General features: G+C 34.6%; 1 pseudogene across 1 annotated transcript; it reads left to right on the forward strand.

Moving 5' to 3' along the window:
- The first annotated feature begins 12673 nt into the window (after positions 1-12673).
- On the forward strand, positions 12674-16992 carry LOC104592603 (uncharacterized; annotated as a pseudogene). The gene is made up of 7 exons (XR_016079314.1): positions 12674-13002; positions 14744-14854; positions 14936-15034; positions 15130-15240; positions 15333-15636; positions 16119-16258; positions 16343-16992. The product of XR_016079314.1 is annotated as an uncharacterized LOC104592603 (transcript).
- The last annotated feature ends 339 nt before the right edge of the window (positions 16993-17331 follow it).

A 17331-nucleotide genomic window follows, 5' to 3' on the forward strand; every position in this document is an offset into this window, starting at 1 on the left:
TGCTACGTCACACGTGCAACTTTGCCGGTTTATAAGTCATTGAGAAAACCATTGGATTGGAATCTTTTTAGCTGGCTAGTGTGGTGGATTTTATGCAGTGGCCCGGCTTCAGACTTTCTTTTTTTTTGGTGGAAGGCTTCTGCCTTTCGGTCCCTTTGGATAGCTTATAAGTCATGTTTGGTAAAAAAATCCAATTTGAGACCGAAAAATTGTATTATTGGTGAAGGTAAGCTTCTTTCAGAAGCAGCTCAATGAAAGCAACTCAATCGAATATTCTGCCGCTCTCGAACAGAAATCGACTTCAGTACTACGTGCTTACACCATTCGCATGGCTATAAAAGGTGTACAAACTGTGTGTGAATACGGCCTTATGAGTATTGAAGCTAAACTCTCTCGAATGATCACATCTCTTCCCCACAAGGGACCACCCCACAATGTCCCACAATACATCCATCCCCATCGTGTATTGAAAACATCCCCAAAGATAATATCAGAATCCATGATATTATCATTGAGAGATATTTTTAATACCTGGCGGAGATGTGATGTGGGATGTTGTGGGGCGGTCCCTTGTGGGGAGGATATGTGAACTCAAATATCTCTCACACAGGATTAGAGTTCTTAGTCTGATATGATTAGGTCAAGGTTTTTTTCTTTCTTTTTTCTGATATTTGGATTAGATCAGGTTGAGGTCAACATAATGCAACCTTAGCTAGTGAGCTATGAACCGCAGATCAGGCCGGCCCAACTTCTCTACTTCTTTTTATCAAATTATCTTATTTTCTAAGGCTGTGTTTGGTTGCAAAGCAAATAAATTTGCACTAATGAAAAAACATGGCAGTGTTGAGTATAAATTCTGACATATTTTGTTTCAAATTGTAGATTATTTTGTTTGGTTGCAGTATAAATAAAGTAAATTAAGATATAAAACAGAATAAAATAAAATCTAAAACAAAATTAAACAAGAAATTGCATTTTTAACATTTGTACTCCCATGCATTTGTACTAGTGCAAATAAAATTGCACTGCAACCAAACACAGCCTAAAACTTAAAATTTGAGGTAAATTTAATTTTAACATTATTATATGTAAAAAAGCAATAATGCTTCCGAAAAACTATTTCTCTAAGTTTAAAAATTTTTGCCATATGTTGCATGGACACATGTGCATGTAAAAATATATAAATAAGGTTTTTTTAAGAAAAAATATTTATATATTAATAAATATTTATATGATATTTATACATACTAATATCAATCCAAATTAAGTTGACGTTAGATATTGGTGTAATGTGGGCCATATTGGATTGGCACAACACGGTTTTGTCATGCCGCTAATTGCTTGTACGATAGTAAATGGTCATGTTCATCGTTGGCACGGCCAAATATATAAGGGAGGAACGGCCAAACAGACTGGATGGGATTCGAATCAAGATATATTTGAATCCATCTAATATAATATAGATTGAATCAGATTTTTTAAATATTGATTCAAATTTGAATCTAATTAGGATGTCAAATATCTGAATATGATTCGATATTATTTATTTTTAAATAATAAATTATTAAAAGGAAAATATATAACAATTAAATAAAGACAATCAAAAAATATAAATATTTTTCAATTATTTTTATCATGTATATACATGTTTTTTATAACAAAAATAATATAAAGAAATTACAATATAAATAATAAAATAACACACACACACACACATATATATATATATAGGATGGAATAGGGGATGATCCAAATTCGATCCAATTCCCAAGGATTTGAATATCAGATATGATATGAAGATCCAAAATAGAGATATCTGAATCTAACTAAATAGGATTTGATTGGAACATGATCTGATCCATTTGCACCCCTAGGCATAGCATGGGCCCAAGACTATATCGTATTGGATTAGCATTATTTCTTTACAAAGAAAAAAAATAAAAAATACATATTTATATATTATTAATATATTTATATATATACATAAATATACATATCGGTCTGTCCAAACAAATTGTGTCATGCACTCATGCCAAACATGTGGGCAGATCATGTTCATGGGGCGCACTGGCTCGTGATTCACCAGTCGTGAACTTCATACCCCTAGCCAGTCCGGCCTGGGGGTATACATGGCCGCATGGTCCAACTCGAGCTGAGGGGCACTCTTGATATAATAATATAGACCATGTAATAATAGCTTTTAGGGCCTGTTTGATTTACAGAAATAGTGCTTTGGAATTAGAATTGAAATGGGTCATTCCGGTTCCAACTGCTTAATCCATTCAAACTTATTCAGGCATGAGAAGCCCATTTTATCTGTGTATGGATAAGAAAGATATTTGGAAGAGGAGGAGGACCCACAGAAAATATCTTCGAATTAGAAAAAGGTAAGGTAATAATGGATAGTGGATATGGAGAGAGAGAGAGAGGGGGAGGGGCGGGTGGTTTGTTTGTTTCTTGGGTTTTGCAATAGAGATGAGATGATCAACAAACTTGGGCCACTGGTATCACAAACTTTATCCATCCGTAAGAGTTATGACCGTAACTTAACCAGCCCAACAAGTCGCAGACTCGCAGCTAGAGCATGGAGCCATCATGCCCAACAACTCTCCCTCAGGAGTCAGGATATACTGTGCCATGTCAGCTGCCGAATCTGAAAGTGCCAACTGCCAAGCAGCCAGCAAATTTTACGAGTAGAACCGTAGACAATTTGGAATCTTCTCTCACCCGTCTAAATACTTCGAGTTACACGTGCAATGAATGGCCCGTTCCAGATGTGTAGGAAAAAAAAACACAAAAGTGCAGGGGACTCGCACTCTTCAGACTTCACGTGAAAGGTGAAATCCATACCTTAACTTTCAAATGTGTCACAGTAGTGGAACAGGCTGGCGCCTCACAGGTATATGCACCATACATTGGAAACATCTTTCATGAATAATAATTTATAAATATGAGAGATGTTCCCAATGTATAGTAGGATGTGCGTGTAAGGTCGCGGTGCAAAATGCTCTGTGTGAGAAGTAGATCCAGTCTTCACTGTAATATCTAAATTTTTAAAAAGCGTCAAATTGATATCTAATTTGACGCTTATAATTACAAAGATATTTTTAAAAGTACAAAAATATCTTTCACCTATCATCTAATTTTCTTATAAATGATATCCAATCTCTAATCTGTAACTACCTCCCATATCAGATTGGTAATGGATTCAGATATTCATGCCAATGATGAAAATACAAAATTGAAAAAATAATTTTTTTATTAACATAATTGACAAAACTTAAAGGAAACGGATGAAGGTCAGAAATGTAGATGGAAAAACAACACTTTGTGAGGACATGTTGTTGGAACAGGTGGCTACCTTCTCCGATCTCAAACATAACCGCCTTCCTTGAGCGCATGATTCGACTAAGAATCCCGATCTCATCACCTTCACCGGTACATTCTGTTTTCTAATTTTTTTTTTCTTCTTTTCGTCTTCTTTTCTCATATTCATTGAATTTAGAACAATAGATAAGCAAATAAATAGATGCCGATGACTTGATAATCTGACTGCTCAAGCCTATAAGAGATACAGATACAGAGTAAAGTGTTGTTCTTATGCTGACAATTACATTATAACCATGAGAGAGGAACTCAAAAACCTAATCCATTTTCTATTTTAAATTTGTTTCGAGGAGAACTATAGAAGATATTATAAGATGAAATCGTAGGAATGAAAAACATAACCACGAAATATAGCAGATTCCGAACTCGAAGGGCTTGGTGTCTGTCAGTATGTCTTATTCCTCTTTATCTCGACTCGTGACGCCCAAGTCTTTTCATAATACTTTCTTGATGCCGGAAGGGTATGAAGACCAGAAGAGTTTTGGTCAATCAAAATCCCCCAACTTAAATGAATACCGCTTGGTCTCTCCTTTTATGACATTGATTGTTTGGTTAAAAGCTTTTCTTGGATCACATCTTTCCAGTATCATGGTGGAACCCTTTATTTATATTTATAGCGGAGATTGATTCTTAAAATTGGGTGGATACCGGGTCACCCCTCAAGAAGATGGGCAGCACAGCATAGTAATTAATTTAGGGGTGTCAATTGGACTGGATTTGTTGATGGTAGCCTTGATCTTGCAGCATTGTCACCGGCCACCAACGCTCATCCATGGGCTGTTGTTCCTCGGTAACATGCACCATCGGCCTCTAGAACAAGAAAGAGGTTGATCCCAAATGGGAATTGGGATGCCACCGTTTCACCCTCCCTCATTCCTGCTTTGGTTAGAGGTGTCATCGTTTCTCCCTCTTTCATTCTTGTTCTAATTAGAGGTGGGCCTATCATGTAAAGGTAGAAGACAATGAATGGTGTCTTCATTAGTCCAGAATCTCAAATACCTTAACCGGTTCAGTCTCAAGGTAGAAGATAATGAACAATGTCTTCTTTTGAAGGGTAATCTTGACATTCTCAAAAATTTTAAGTTGCACATGTCATCATGTGATCAGATAATTGATGGTCAATTAACAGTAAAGACCAACTTGATACTTTTTGAAAGTTTGGATGCTATAGTGACACGTTTAAAAGTTCGAATCATGGTTTTCAAACCATTGTTGACCTAGACGGTCAGACCATTAGGCCTGGGAACCTTCTAGGCAACCGGTTCCGTTTTACCCTAAATATGGTCCCTGGCAAAAAATCATTGAATCGGTCAATGACCCGTTGACCCATCGACCCGCTCAATAGTTTTGGCCATTTTTTATTTATTTTTAATTATTGTTGTCAAAACGGACTATCCATTCAAACCAGATGATTGAACCATTAACCCAAAAACCAGTAATCAGAGCGGTTCTATTTCCGAGTATTTTTTAAAACCATGATTCGAATACTAAGTAGAATTTCCCCAAATTAAAATAACAATCACAAATAACTCTAAAAAAAAAAAAGAGGTGAGGGGTTGTGCAGTGCACTTGGAAAAACCATAATCTCATAATTGCTTTATAGTTGTTGTTAAGCAGCGGGAAAGGGCAATGCTCTATATATGGTCGGGATTGTAGCAGTAATTGCAATTGCAAGTTGGAGCCCCTTGTGTTTCTTTTCAACCAAACAAATGAGGATAAATATACACAACCAAAAGTACCAAATAAATGAGCACTTCCCCTTACACCTGCGCTTGTTCACGGGCTGGTTGGCTGGGTTCGGTCGGGCTTTTGCTTATTTATCACGGCCTCATTCGTTTTATGGGAAGTGAGGGCGGGTAACTTGGAGGATTTCATAATAAAAAAGAAATAAATTCAGATCCATATTTTGATTTTAGTGGATCTTATAAATAGAACAAATTTCAAATAGCCCATGTAAATTGGCAATTGATACTTAACAATTCCCAATTAATTTATTTATCTGGGCAATTAATACACTCCTGATATTTAAGTAAATCACTTATATATTTTACATTAAAAATTGTTAATACATGATGAGATAATATTATTCCTTCAATAATATTATTATTATTTTTTGGATAAAACTGTTATTATACAACTTTATCTAAAAAAATTAAAAAAAAAATCTCTGGTAAATTCACTTATCCGAGCAAATGTTTTTTGCCCGAATAAATGCATTTACTTAGATAAATAGCTTACCAAGATGTAAATAAGGCCAAAATGACAAACAAAACCTGAGCCCAAGCTTGAAGCCCAATCTTGATAAACATATTATAATATATTAGCTATATATATATATATATAATATAATATATATTAGTATATATTATATTTTTATTATATATAATATTATCAAGCTGAGTTTATTTGAGAAAACTCGATCTCGATTAAAAAATAATCAGGCCTAATGCTTTGAAACCGAGGCCAAGCCTATGGCCTAAAACTTTGTCCAAGCTCAATGAAAAACAGGCCAGGCAGGACCAGTCTGTGAGGCTACCTGGCCCATTAACAGATATACTTCCCTCGTTGACAAAGAAACCGAAACCACTATTGACAAGCATAAATGTAGAACTACAAATGCTATCTCTTTATCCAAGGTAATTAGAATTTGATCTGATTGTTTGCTGAATATAAACTCACTCTATATCCCATACGTACTAATAATATATAACACTCTCATCAATTTAGTATAATTGATTAACAGAACTCAGTATTTGAATTTGACCTGTCTAATTTGAACTAGGGGAAAGATTTGAATCAAATTTGGATCTAAGTATATCCAATTCCATCTGATGTATTTAACTATAACCAAGGTTCAAAGTATCAGAAATATTATGTGTATCGAAAGGGTAAATTTAAGAGACGTATCGGGATACATCTTGGATACGCATGGATACGGACAAAAAATTAAGATATGCATGAAAACACATGGAAATGCTATAAATACTCTAATAAATCATAAATAAACATAAATATCACTAAATATAAGACTTAAATGAGCTATTTATACATAAAATCACGTGTTTTAATGGGTTTATAAAAAAAAATATTATAATCAACAAACGGGAACAAAAACATACTAATTAATAAAATAGTTAATTCAGTTCCAACTTCAAATTTTAAATCTATTATAATTTACAAATTCAACATTTGAATCCCATTATGATGTTTAAAAGTTAAAACTTTACATGAAATCATAAATCACATAAAAGTTCAATTATTATATAAATTATCCAATTTTAAGTGTTAATGTGTTAGTAAATTAAATTTCAATTGTTATTACAAAAATTTTTATTTTTTTCAATTATTATCTAATACAAATATCCAATTAAACAAATAATAACTGTTTTCATATTTTTGAGGCCACAATTATCTTCACATTCAAATTATAGATTATCATGTGAAATATATCAATGCCTTTTATTTTTGTATATTTAAATATTACTAAAAAATATTTTTAATTGTTTTAAACATTTTTCCAAGTGTTATCTAATACATTTAAGCAATTAACAATCATTGAATCAAATAATTATGTAAAATTTTTAATTATTGAATCAAACATTTTTCTGTATTTTTTAAATAATTATTTATTTTTACTCAAATAATTATTTTGCATGTTTTATTCTAAAAATTAAACAAATATTTTTTTGAATGGCTCCATGGACATCTATTATTTTTATTCTAAAATTAATAATTATTTTGCATGTTTTATTCTAAAAACTAAATAATTATTTATTTTTATTCAAATAATTATTTTTCATGTTTTATTATAAAAATTAAATTAAAATTAAAAAAAAAAAGTAAATATGTAACAGAAAATTTGAATGAATTTATGGACATAATAGATGAAATACTTATTTTTCATATTTCATTCTAAAAACTAAATAATTATTTATTTTTATTGAAATAATTATTTTGCATGTTTTATTCTAAAATTAAACTAAAATTTAAAAAGTAAATATGTAACAAAAAAATTGAATGGGTTTATGAACATAATAGATCATCCATATATTTATTGTAAATATTTATTATTAGAATTTTATCATAGTAAAAAAGTAGAGATAAATAAATATTTATAATTTAAAAATAAAAAACAAATTAAAATTTTCATATGATATTTCAATATATTGATGTCATTATTAGCTCTACAACATACTCAACCTATAGGGTTAGATCACAAAAAAACTGAAGAAATTATCTATATATTATATATTATTCTAAAAATTAAAAAAAATAAAAAAACAATTATTTAGAAGAAATTTAAATTGATCTATGGACATGATAAATTATCCATAGATCTACAACATAATCAATATTTAGAGGTAGATCACAAAAAAAAAACTAAAATTTTCATTTCTTTCAGATTTTTAATATTCTAGAAAATTTTCAAATATTCACAAAGATCTACATATAGGAGCAAAATAAATGGGATTTTTTGCACAAGAATAACATATCAACATACACAAAGAAGTTTCTAAGCATCCAAACTAAAAAAACACAAAAACATTGACTGAGATTGTAAAAAATTTGAAAAAGCATACATATTTTCGCTCATTTTTTAACAATTTTGAAAAACTTGTTGGATTTTGGAAATTTGTGGATGTTTTGGTGGGTTTTGGCTAGATTTCATTCTCCAAGAATGATATAAAGGTTTCTAGAGGGTTTTGGGAAGAAAGAAGGCTTCTAAAATGGGTTTAGAAGCCCTCTTTCGAATGAAGTTTTTTTTTTTTTTTTTCAACAGTAAAATTGCACTGTATCAGCTCATATCGGCCGATACAGCACCGAAATAGGCCGATACTCACCGAAACGTTACCGATACGGACACGATACATTTCCGGAATGGCGAAAAGGAACAGTACTAAAGATATGTAACGAAAATTTGAACCTTGACTATAACACTATAGCAGTGATTTCATTCAGTTGGACAGACCAGTTGATTCATCACCAGGCTATATTTCTGGATCCGTTTTCACCTCTAACCTGTTCATCAGCAAAAAACTGTTGGCCAGTTAATTGATCCATTGACGCATTTGATTCAGTCAGGTCATTGGTTGGAGACGTGTCTGTATTTTTTTTTGCAAATTTATGTAAGTTTTTATATTTTTATTATTTAATTTATGATATCATGGATTGACTCCTTTAATACAAATGGTTGAACCATTGACCCATCATCTAGATAGAAAAATGACTTCATTTCCAATAAAATGGGGTTATTTATTTCTCAAACCCTTTTTTATTACCCCTTTAAGGTCACAATCCTGATGCAGGGGGTTCGATCACAAAGTCTCTACTACAACCAGTCAAATACCTTACCAATTGAGCCACTTGGCACATTGGGAATCATTATGCTCAGATTCCAAACTCAAATTCAGATTTGCTCCCCACACCAACCCCACAGCACATTGCAACTGCATATCATTCATGGGGAGATATTCCCAATGCACACTTCCAATGTGCTATGGGATTGGTGTGGGGAGTGGGGGTGTCAATTGGATCTAACCCATAATGATTCATTCTCAAAGAGTCATACCAAATAGAAATGCAATTCGGAAAAATTGGATTTAGTCTTCACAAGACCATGCTCACATCCTTTGCAATCACTTGCAGCCTTGTATTGGGAATATCTCCCCATGAAAAAAAAGCATACAAGTATGGAGATATTCCCAATGTATGAATATGAAAGACTGTAAGAATGGTGTAAATACACTCTTGTGAGCACTGAATCTAATCTTCAATTCATAATAGGTTAGCTTGAATTCAAGTTGAAAAGGTTAGGTTGAGTTTTTTTTTTTCAAGCAAAAGAGTGGTGATTAAATTATATTGTGAGTAAAGTAGTACAAGGTAATATGCACATAGTAGAGTGCCTTTGATACTTACAAGCATAATAAGTTAAAAGATGAGCTAAAGTGTTAAATGAATTTTAAATCCCTAAACTGACTTTAGAGATGCAAGACCCGTCCAAAATGCACTTGATTAATCCATGTACGTTCCATTATTAGAAGGTTAACTTTTTTACTATTACTTTAGCATTCAAGAAAACTCGCACTGATTGGCATTGCAACGCTATAGCAGCTTCTAAACCCTTGATGACTGCACGAAGCTCTGCATCATAACCATTAATGGCTCTGTAGGCTGATCCTTAGGCTGCAATGATCTGCCTATCATCAGATTTCTTGATGACAAAACCAATGCATGCATTGTTTGCATGTTGATCATAAGATCCATCAGTGAATACTAGATAATGGTTCTCAGTTATTGAGCTTAGGGACAATGCCTTTAATTTGTCTTGACAAAGAATGAGACATGAATCAACAATTATTTCATTTGCTTTGTCCACCAAAGAAACGGAATTCACATCCTTGTTTAGATGAAACTTCTTATTGCGTGCCTCCCATACCTGAAATTTGGACAAAAAGCATAATCTGATATCTACATTAAAAGATTTCCCAAGTGACTGAAGCCAATCCGAAATAAGTTGTTGTGGGTGCTCATCATTCACTATATTGGGTTTATACCAAGTTGGGCTTGACACCAAACAGCTCTTGCAAAGTCACATTTGAAAAATAGATGTGAAACACTCTCCTCTTCATGACTGCAAAAAATGCATCATACCTCTGCATTTTTATTCCATTGTCTCAACTTACTTCTTGTGGGGACTCCTCCCCATAGAGCCTCCATGCAAACACTTGGTACTTAAAGGACACTTTGGTTTGCCAAATTAATGACCATTTAAAGGAGGAGGCAGAAGAAGATGGATTTTGATTGAGAAAAGTCTAGTATGCAGATTTCACGGTATTAGTACTCAACTTATTTCTCTTCCAAATTGGCTTGTCAACACTGGTGGATGGTGTTATTTGTATAATATGCTCAATTGAATCATGGGTAAATAAATTTTGAAGTAGAGAGAGATTCCATGTTCCATTGGGTTAAGAAAATGACTTACTTTGATATTACTCGTAACCCATTGATGCAAGGTGGAAGGAATGCCTCGTCTGATGGTTGGGACCGAAGGATCAAAATAAACATCTATACGAGTATCATCTTAAATTAACCGTTGGATTTTGGTTGAAGCCTTGGGCAATCCAATATTCCAAACCATCTGAGGTTTAGATTGTAGTATACAAATTATATGTTCAAATAATACAAATTATACATTCATATGCATAGCTTTGTTGAAATCACATCAATGTCCCACAGAGTGTGCCCGGGCGCTCCACAACATCCCACAGTGTATTCCCGCCTTGTATTGGGAGCATTTCCCGATGATGATATCATTGGGTCTGGTATTATTATCGGGAGATATTCCCAATACACGGCTGAGATGCACTGTGGGACATTGTAGGGCACCCCCTTGTGGGGCACAGATGTGAACTCCTTGACAGGCACCCTGCATGCACATCTCAGCGTGCATTGGGGACATCTCCCATATTTGTCATTGGAAGATGTTCCCAATACATAATTAGGATGTGTTGTGGGGCACAGTGGGTGCGCCATGTGAACTCATATTTGTGTTCATAAATATATATTAATTCCATAGTTGAAAATATTCTTTTTGAAAAAAAAACAAAAAGAGTGAAGAAATTAAATTTAAATAGAACCCAACTCAACCCCAAAAAGCTAAGTTTAATTTTCATGATTTATGAATTCTAATTATTAACCAGTATCAATAAAATAAATAATGTTGTTAGTTATTGTTGCATAAAATAAAATTATTAATTTTAATAATTACAATTTATTATCATAATTAATAATTATTATAAGAAAATTATTAATTCATTTTGTATTAAATTAATCATTCAATTTATGGTGGACCACCTGTATAATCTACTTATTGGCATCTGTGCCAACTGCCAAGAAAATATATTAGAGGGATAGGACTGTAATTATCTTTATGGTCAAAGTCGAGAATAGTATCTGTGCTGTCTGACTTTGACATTTGAACTCAGAAGAGTGCTTTCCATTTCAACCTCAACTAGCTCTAGCAGTTTATTACCTGTATTTATTAGAAGCTTAGAACTATTGCCGTAATATTTTCTACAGTAAGGCTTAAATTGACTAAAGGTGCAACTTGGTCGGGCTGAGCCTACTTCGATTCAACCCGCATTTTTGCAGTGGCTGAGCAAGGCCCAAATCCCGAGATTTTCCATTTTTATGATTGAGCTTGAGCCTAGCATTAGGTAGCTCGAGACCGGCTTGAATTTAGTTCAATTACTCGTGTTGAATTGCATATATGCATATAAAACATACAAAATTCCTATTTCGGTTCTGTTCGCTTTTGGGTAAGTTATTTATTCAGGTAAATGTAGTTACTTATGTAAGTGTATTTATTCATGTTCTTTTATTTCTCATGTAAATAAGGCAATGATTATTTTACCCATAAAAATCTATTATTAAAAAGAGCATTTTTGTCCCATTCAAGCGTTGATAGCTTCCCTCAAAGTGGGAAGGTTATTTATCCACCTAGGAGGTGGGTATCACTTTCCCGGGTAAGCGATACCCAAGAAAATAAACTTTCTCTAGTCCCCACATAAATCTGAAAAAAGAACATAGGATTCTTGGTCAATGAAAACCGAAATTCCATTGACCAACCTTGCCCCCTCTCAAAATCCGAAAAAAGAACACCCCCTCAAAGGTTTAAAGTAATGATAGTAAACAAGTTCAAGTTCATGCAGCATTTTAGTACATTGGTCCTAATAGGTCCACTTGAGCCTAATTGACCAGCCAGAATATGTCAATTTTCACTTCGGGCTGGTACTGGGTTAGACAGGTTGGGCTTGAATTTGGGCCCGGTCTGGGCTTGGGCTTTTTGTAGAGTAACAAATGAAAGAATTCCATCTGACAAACTCAGGTACAGTTAGCGACAGGGTGCAAGTTGGGCAATTTGGGGCGGGTTTATGGTTAATTCAGGCCCAATCCTAAAATTTGGGCTTAAGGTCCAAGTCCATATTAAGGTCAAGCCCAATCTCCCCAAGGCCTCAACCCGAGTCTGATCCGCACTGTAATTTGATGTTCTTGGGTTGGGATCGGGCCCGGGTTGGCCAATGAACCCGCTCTACATACATACATATGTATGTAGAATATATATACTTGAACCGAGTTTGGGCTACCTAAAGGCTCAACAAGTCCGACTTATTGGGCCAAACCCAGCCCGAGGAAAATTTCGGGCTGGGCCCGCCCAACTTGCAGTCTTGCACCCCTAGTTAGAAGAGCCTCTGACCCTCACATCTTGGTCCGGTTTTTAGGATTTCAGTAGCAGTTTGGAAATGCCGCCAGAACGCGGGAGACGGTTTTTAAGACTTATAAGACACCCTGCAACTCGGGGGTCGTCGTCGTCTTGAAAGTATGAGCACGTTACGACCCGACACCAGAAAAAGAAAACTTGCTGACCAACATCACTCTCCCTCTCTTGCTTCTTGTTCTTCTTCTTCTCCCAGAGAGATGCGGTCGCCTCAAGATCAAAGCTTTGCATCTGCCAAACCTACAACCATCCATAGCTGTGCGTAGTCGGGCGATCTTCTCGCCTTTCAGACTAAGCTCCAAGAAAACCCGTCACTTATCAACGCCCCAAATGCCGTCGTATGCTCTCTGCTCCCTCTCTCCTCCTCACACACATGACATACATTCTCTCTCTAACAGTCTAACCCATTTTTTGTTCAACAGCCTATGGTTTTACATTGTACGAAAAATGGATCATTAGCCGTTCCTTTTCTTATTTCTTGAATTTGTTTCTTTTCGGTTCTTGTGTATTTGTTATAGGCGATGATCTAATATGGGTTTTTATGTTGCCGTCGCCTCTGCTGCTTTTCTTTGAATTTTTGGGGATGTTATGGTTTTGATTAATTATTATGCATTCGTTGTTTTGTGTTTCTTTAAAGAGGGTTCTTGCTTTATTGTTTTACTCTGAAGGTCGTATGACTATAGATTCTAATATTTGGACGCATTCTGTAGGTTTGATGTTTCAGTTTCGTCTTTGAATTTTAGGTTCCTTATAGGTTTTCTTTGCTGTGTTGAACATCATAGAGAAAAGATCTGAAGGGCATATCGTTTGCATTGGTCTATTCGGTTTTCTTTTGTTTCTCTTTTTATCGTTTTTGAATTGTGATTCGAGGGATATTCTGAACTGCTTGTTTTCTTTGGCGTTCTGGGTTTATGTAGTTTCCTAGGTTCGTTCTTCTTCAGAAATTAGTTGCCATCATTTTCCCATTTCTTTTAAATACGCATCATTCTTTTTTTTTTCATTTTCTAGCAGTAAGGCCTTCTTTAAGGCATTGATTGTTTGATTCATCTTTCACTTCTCTCCACCCTTAAGTGATTCTTTTATCTGAATTAGACAAACCTCTTATTCCTATTTGTCTTTCATTAGTAGGATCTAGTTTTGCTCACCAATTAAGTCCTCGAATGCCCTCAATTTGGTTTTGTCTCTTTGTGTTTTGGAAATTACATATGATTTTCAGTTTCCATTTTTTCCCCTGCACAAGATAATGCAGATGAATCTCACGTTCTATGAGCTTGATTTTAACTTAAATGTTTCAACTAAATCTCAAAGCTTCAGTACTTATCTGTCCCCATTGTCTTTATCTTTGACATAATAAATTAGAAACACATAGCTGTGAACTGAAAGGGTGGGTCCTTCCTTTAGATCATTGAAGCTTAAGCCTCATAAGTTTCAATTCCTCAAGAATGCATGGAATTAAAATGAGGAAAAGTATAGAAATACGAAAAAGATGTTTATGTTTTTATATAGGGAGATCATATATAATGATAATGATTGCTTAAACATGGATTGCAAGAATGTAAGGAGCACTAGAGAAACTCATCATATACTTACAAACCATTTAATAAGAAATTAAAATGCTTTAAATGTAAAATAAACAAGTATTAATATGTTGAAAACACATACACACAAATATAGCATCTGAAGATGTGACCACTGACCACTTTCATCTGTGAAGAGGAAAGTCGATCCTCGAGGCATTTTTATGATTCATCATTCATCACCTCAGATAGCCTCAATGCATTTAAAACATTGATTGCTCTGTAATCACAACTCACAAGTTGCACAAACAACAAAAAACGTCATACTTCACAAGCTAATGTATTTTCTGGTTGTGTACCACTCCAGATTTTCTGTTTGTTAGGCTTTAAATTCTGCTAAGAAATTTTCATATGCCAATTTTGGATCTGGCTTGAAAAAAATCCACATCGAATCCACAGTTTTTCCTATGGTTTTATTCTTCTAGGTGAATCTTTGAATGAATAGGACAGCTAATTCCTCCTTTTGGATTCTCTTCTTAGTTATTTCTATTTCATATGCCAGATAATGCAGACTCCACTTCATGTATCTGCTGGTTACAATAATGTTGAGATAGTTAATTTTTTGCTCAATTGGCAAGGACCTGAAAAGGTCAAGTTGGAAGCTATGAATATGGTGGGTAACTGCTTCCAGAAATCAACTACAGTGACTTTTCTCTGAATTTTGATCTCATGGTTCGAGATGTGGCTTTCTCAGTATGGGGAAACTCCATTGCACCTGGCAGCAAAGAATGGATGCAGTGAAGCAGCAAGGTTACTTCTTCATCATGGTGCTACTGTGGAGGCTAAAGCTAATGTACATTTCCTTCTTATTTTCCCTATTTGTTCTGTTTCAATGAATGTGGAAGTGTGCTAAAATTTGCTTCTTCTGTTCATATTTTATTAATGCAGAATGGTATGACCCCTTTGCATCTTGCTGTATGGTCCTCACTCATGGCTGACAATTGTTTAACTGTGAAGACGCTTCTTGATTACAATGCTGATTGCAGTGTTGAGGACAATGTATGCTCAATTTATATTACATATCCAATTTAGAACTATCAACCAGCTTATGTTCAAACAGACTTAGTAAGAACTGGTTAAACATGCTACAGGAGGGAATGACTCCTCTAAATTACCTCTCACAAGGCCCAGAAAGTAAGAATTTGCGAGAACTCCTGCATTGGTATCTTGAAGAGCGGCACAAGCACAGAACCATTGAAGCATGCAGTGAGACAAAAGCTAAGATGGCTGAACTTAAACAGGAATTGTTGAACATCGTGGGGTTGAATGAACTTAAGCAACAACTATGTAAATGGGCAAAGGGAATGCTCATGGATGGGAAGCGTAGAGCTCTAGGGCTTAAGGTTGCTGCACGGAAGGTCTCTCACATGGCATTCCTTGGCAATCCAGGAACAGGTAATTTGGTGGACAAGACATATATGGATATGATACATATAAGATTATGAGAGGCTTGTAGCATTCTGCAAATCTTAGTAATCCTCCTGCTCAATGGACTCTTCTGGAATACATTTTAATCTCAAGTTGAATTGTTAGAAAAAGGAAAAAATATAGATGGATGGTTAGGATTTTATGATTTTTTGTTTTAATTTGCATTCTTGTCATATCATATTAACTGAATTGCAGGTACCATCTCATGACTGGCATGCTATACTGGGCCAGTAATGTATGGCATCTATTACTGAACATAGCATAAAATGTTATATTTGAATGATGGTCCTTGTGTATATTGTGCTCTGAATTTATTGACATTGTAACTTTCTTTTTAATTAATAGTTAATGATCTGATCTGGTAATTCATCATTGACATATGGGAAGACTTGAGCAACAAAATTGTCGTCACTGCTACTAGGTACTGAGAGCACTATTATATCTGTCAGGTAAAACCATGGTAGCTAGACTCCTTGGAAAACTGCTGCAGATGGTGGGAATTTTACCTACTGACAAGGTTACGGAAGTGCAAAGAACTGATCTGGTTGGAGAATTTGTGGGGCAAACAGGACCAAAGACAAGGAGAAAGGTACGCCATTTATGCCATCAAATTTTGTGATTTGAATTCTTTAATAGTCAAATGGAAACTAAGTTGTAAAATATCAATTGGTAGATAAAAGAAGCAGCAGGAGGAATTGTTTTTGTGGATGAAGCCTATCGGTTGATACCCTTGCAAAAAACTGATGACAAGGACTATGGATTGGAGGCTTTAGAGGAGATCATGTCTATGATGGATGTGGAAAGGTTGTTGTTATATTTGCTGGCTACAGTGAGCCAATGAAATGTGTAATCTCCTCTAATGAAGGCTTCTGTAGAAGGGTGACCAAGTTCTTCTACTTCCGTGACTTCAGCTCTGAAGTACTAGCTCAGATCCTTCATCTTAAAATGAAAAATCAAGTAGAGGAGAGCCCACTTTATTGTTTCAAATTACATCAATCATGTAGCATGGACGCAATCACAGAACTAATAGAGAGAGGAACAACAGTAAAACAGCGGCAAGAGGTGAACGGGGTTTAGTGGATCCAATGTTTGTCAATGTCAGAGAGAATTTGGATCTTAGGCTTGATTTTGATTGTAGTGACAGATGGTTTACCCACTATTACCTTGGAAGATTTAGAGGCAGGCCTTAAATCATTATCACAATGAGATGGGATCAATTCTCGAATTTACAAAGATGCTTGAAATCATTTCATTAACATCTTGTATCAATCTTCAAAATTCAAGAATAACAGGGCACATCTACATAAGTCCATTTTCATTGCATCTCCAAATGATCTGTTTGCATTACTCTACACAATCTTTTATCTCTTGGCATTGTGCACATATTCTTTCCAAATTTGTTCCCATTTTCTGTACACAAAAGAGACATGAATATTAAGCAAATTGTTTAGTATTCTTCATTTCACATATTCAAACTCCTTTCCTTGTGCTTTTCTTTCTCTGTTTAATCAGGTTGATTACACTCTTCTGGAAGCAGAACAATGGTAATGTAACAAGGCTGCACTTTTTTTTTCTCTTTGCTTGCATCTCAGGTAAATGTTCACAAATGTTTTTAGAAATTAATTTGAAAACGATGCCTGACATGAAGTATTTAGCCTTAAA

This window comes from Nelumbo nucifera, chromosome 8 (genome assembly GCF_055504915.1).
Source record: "Nelumbo nucifera cultivar China Antique chromosome 8, China Antique-T2T, whole genome shotgun sequence".
NCBI lineage: Eukaryota > Viridiplantae > Streptophyta > Magnoliopsida > Proteales > Nelumbonaceae > Nelumbo > Nelumbo nucifera.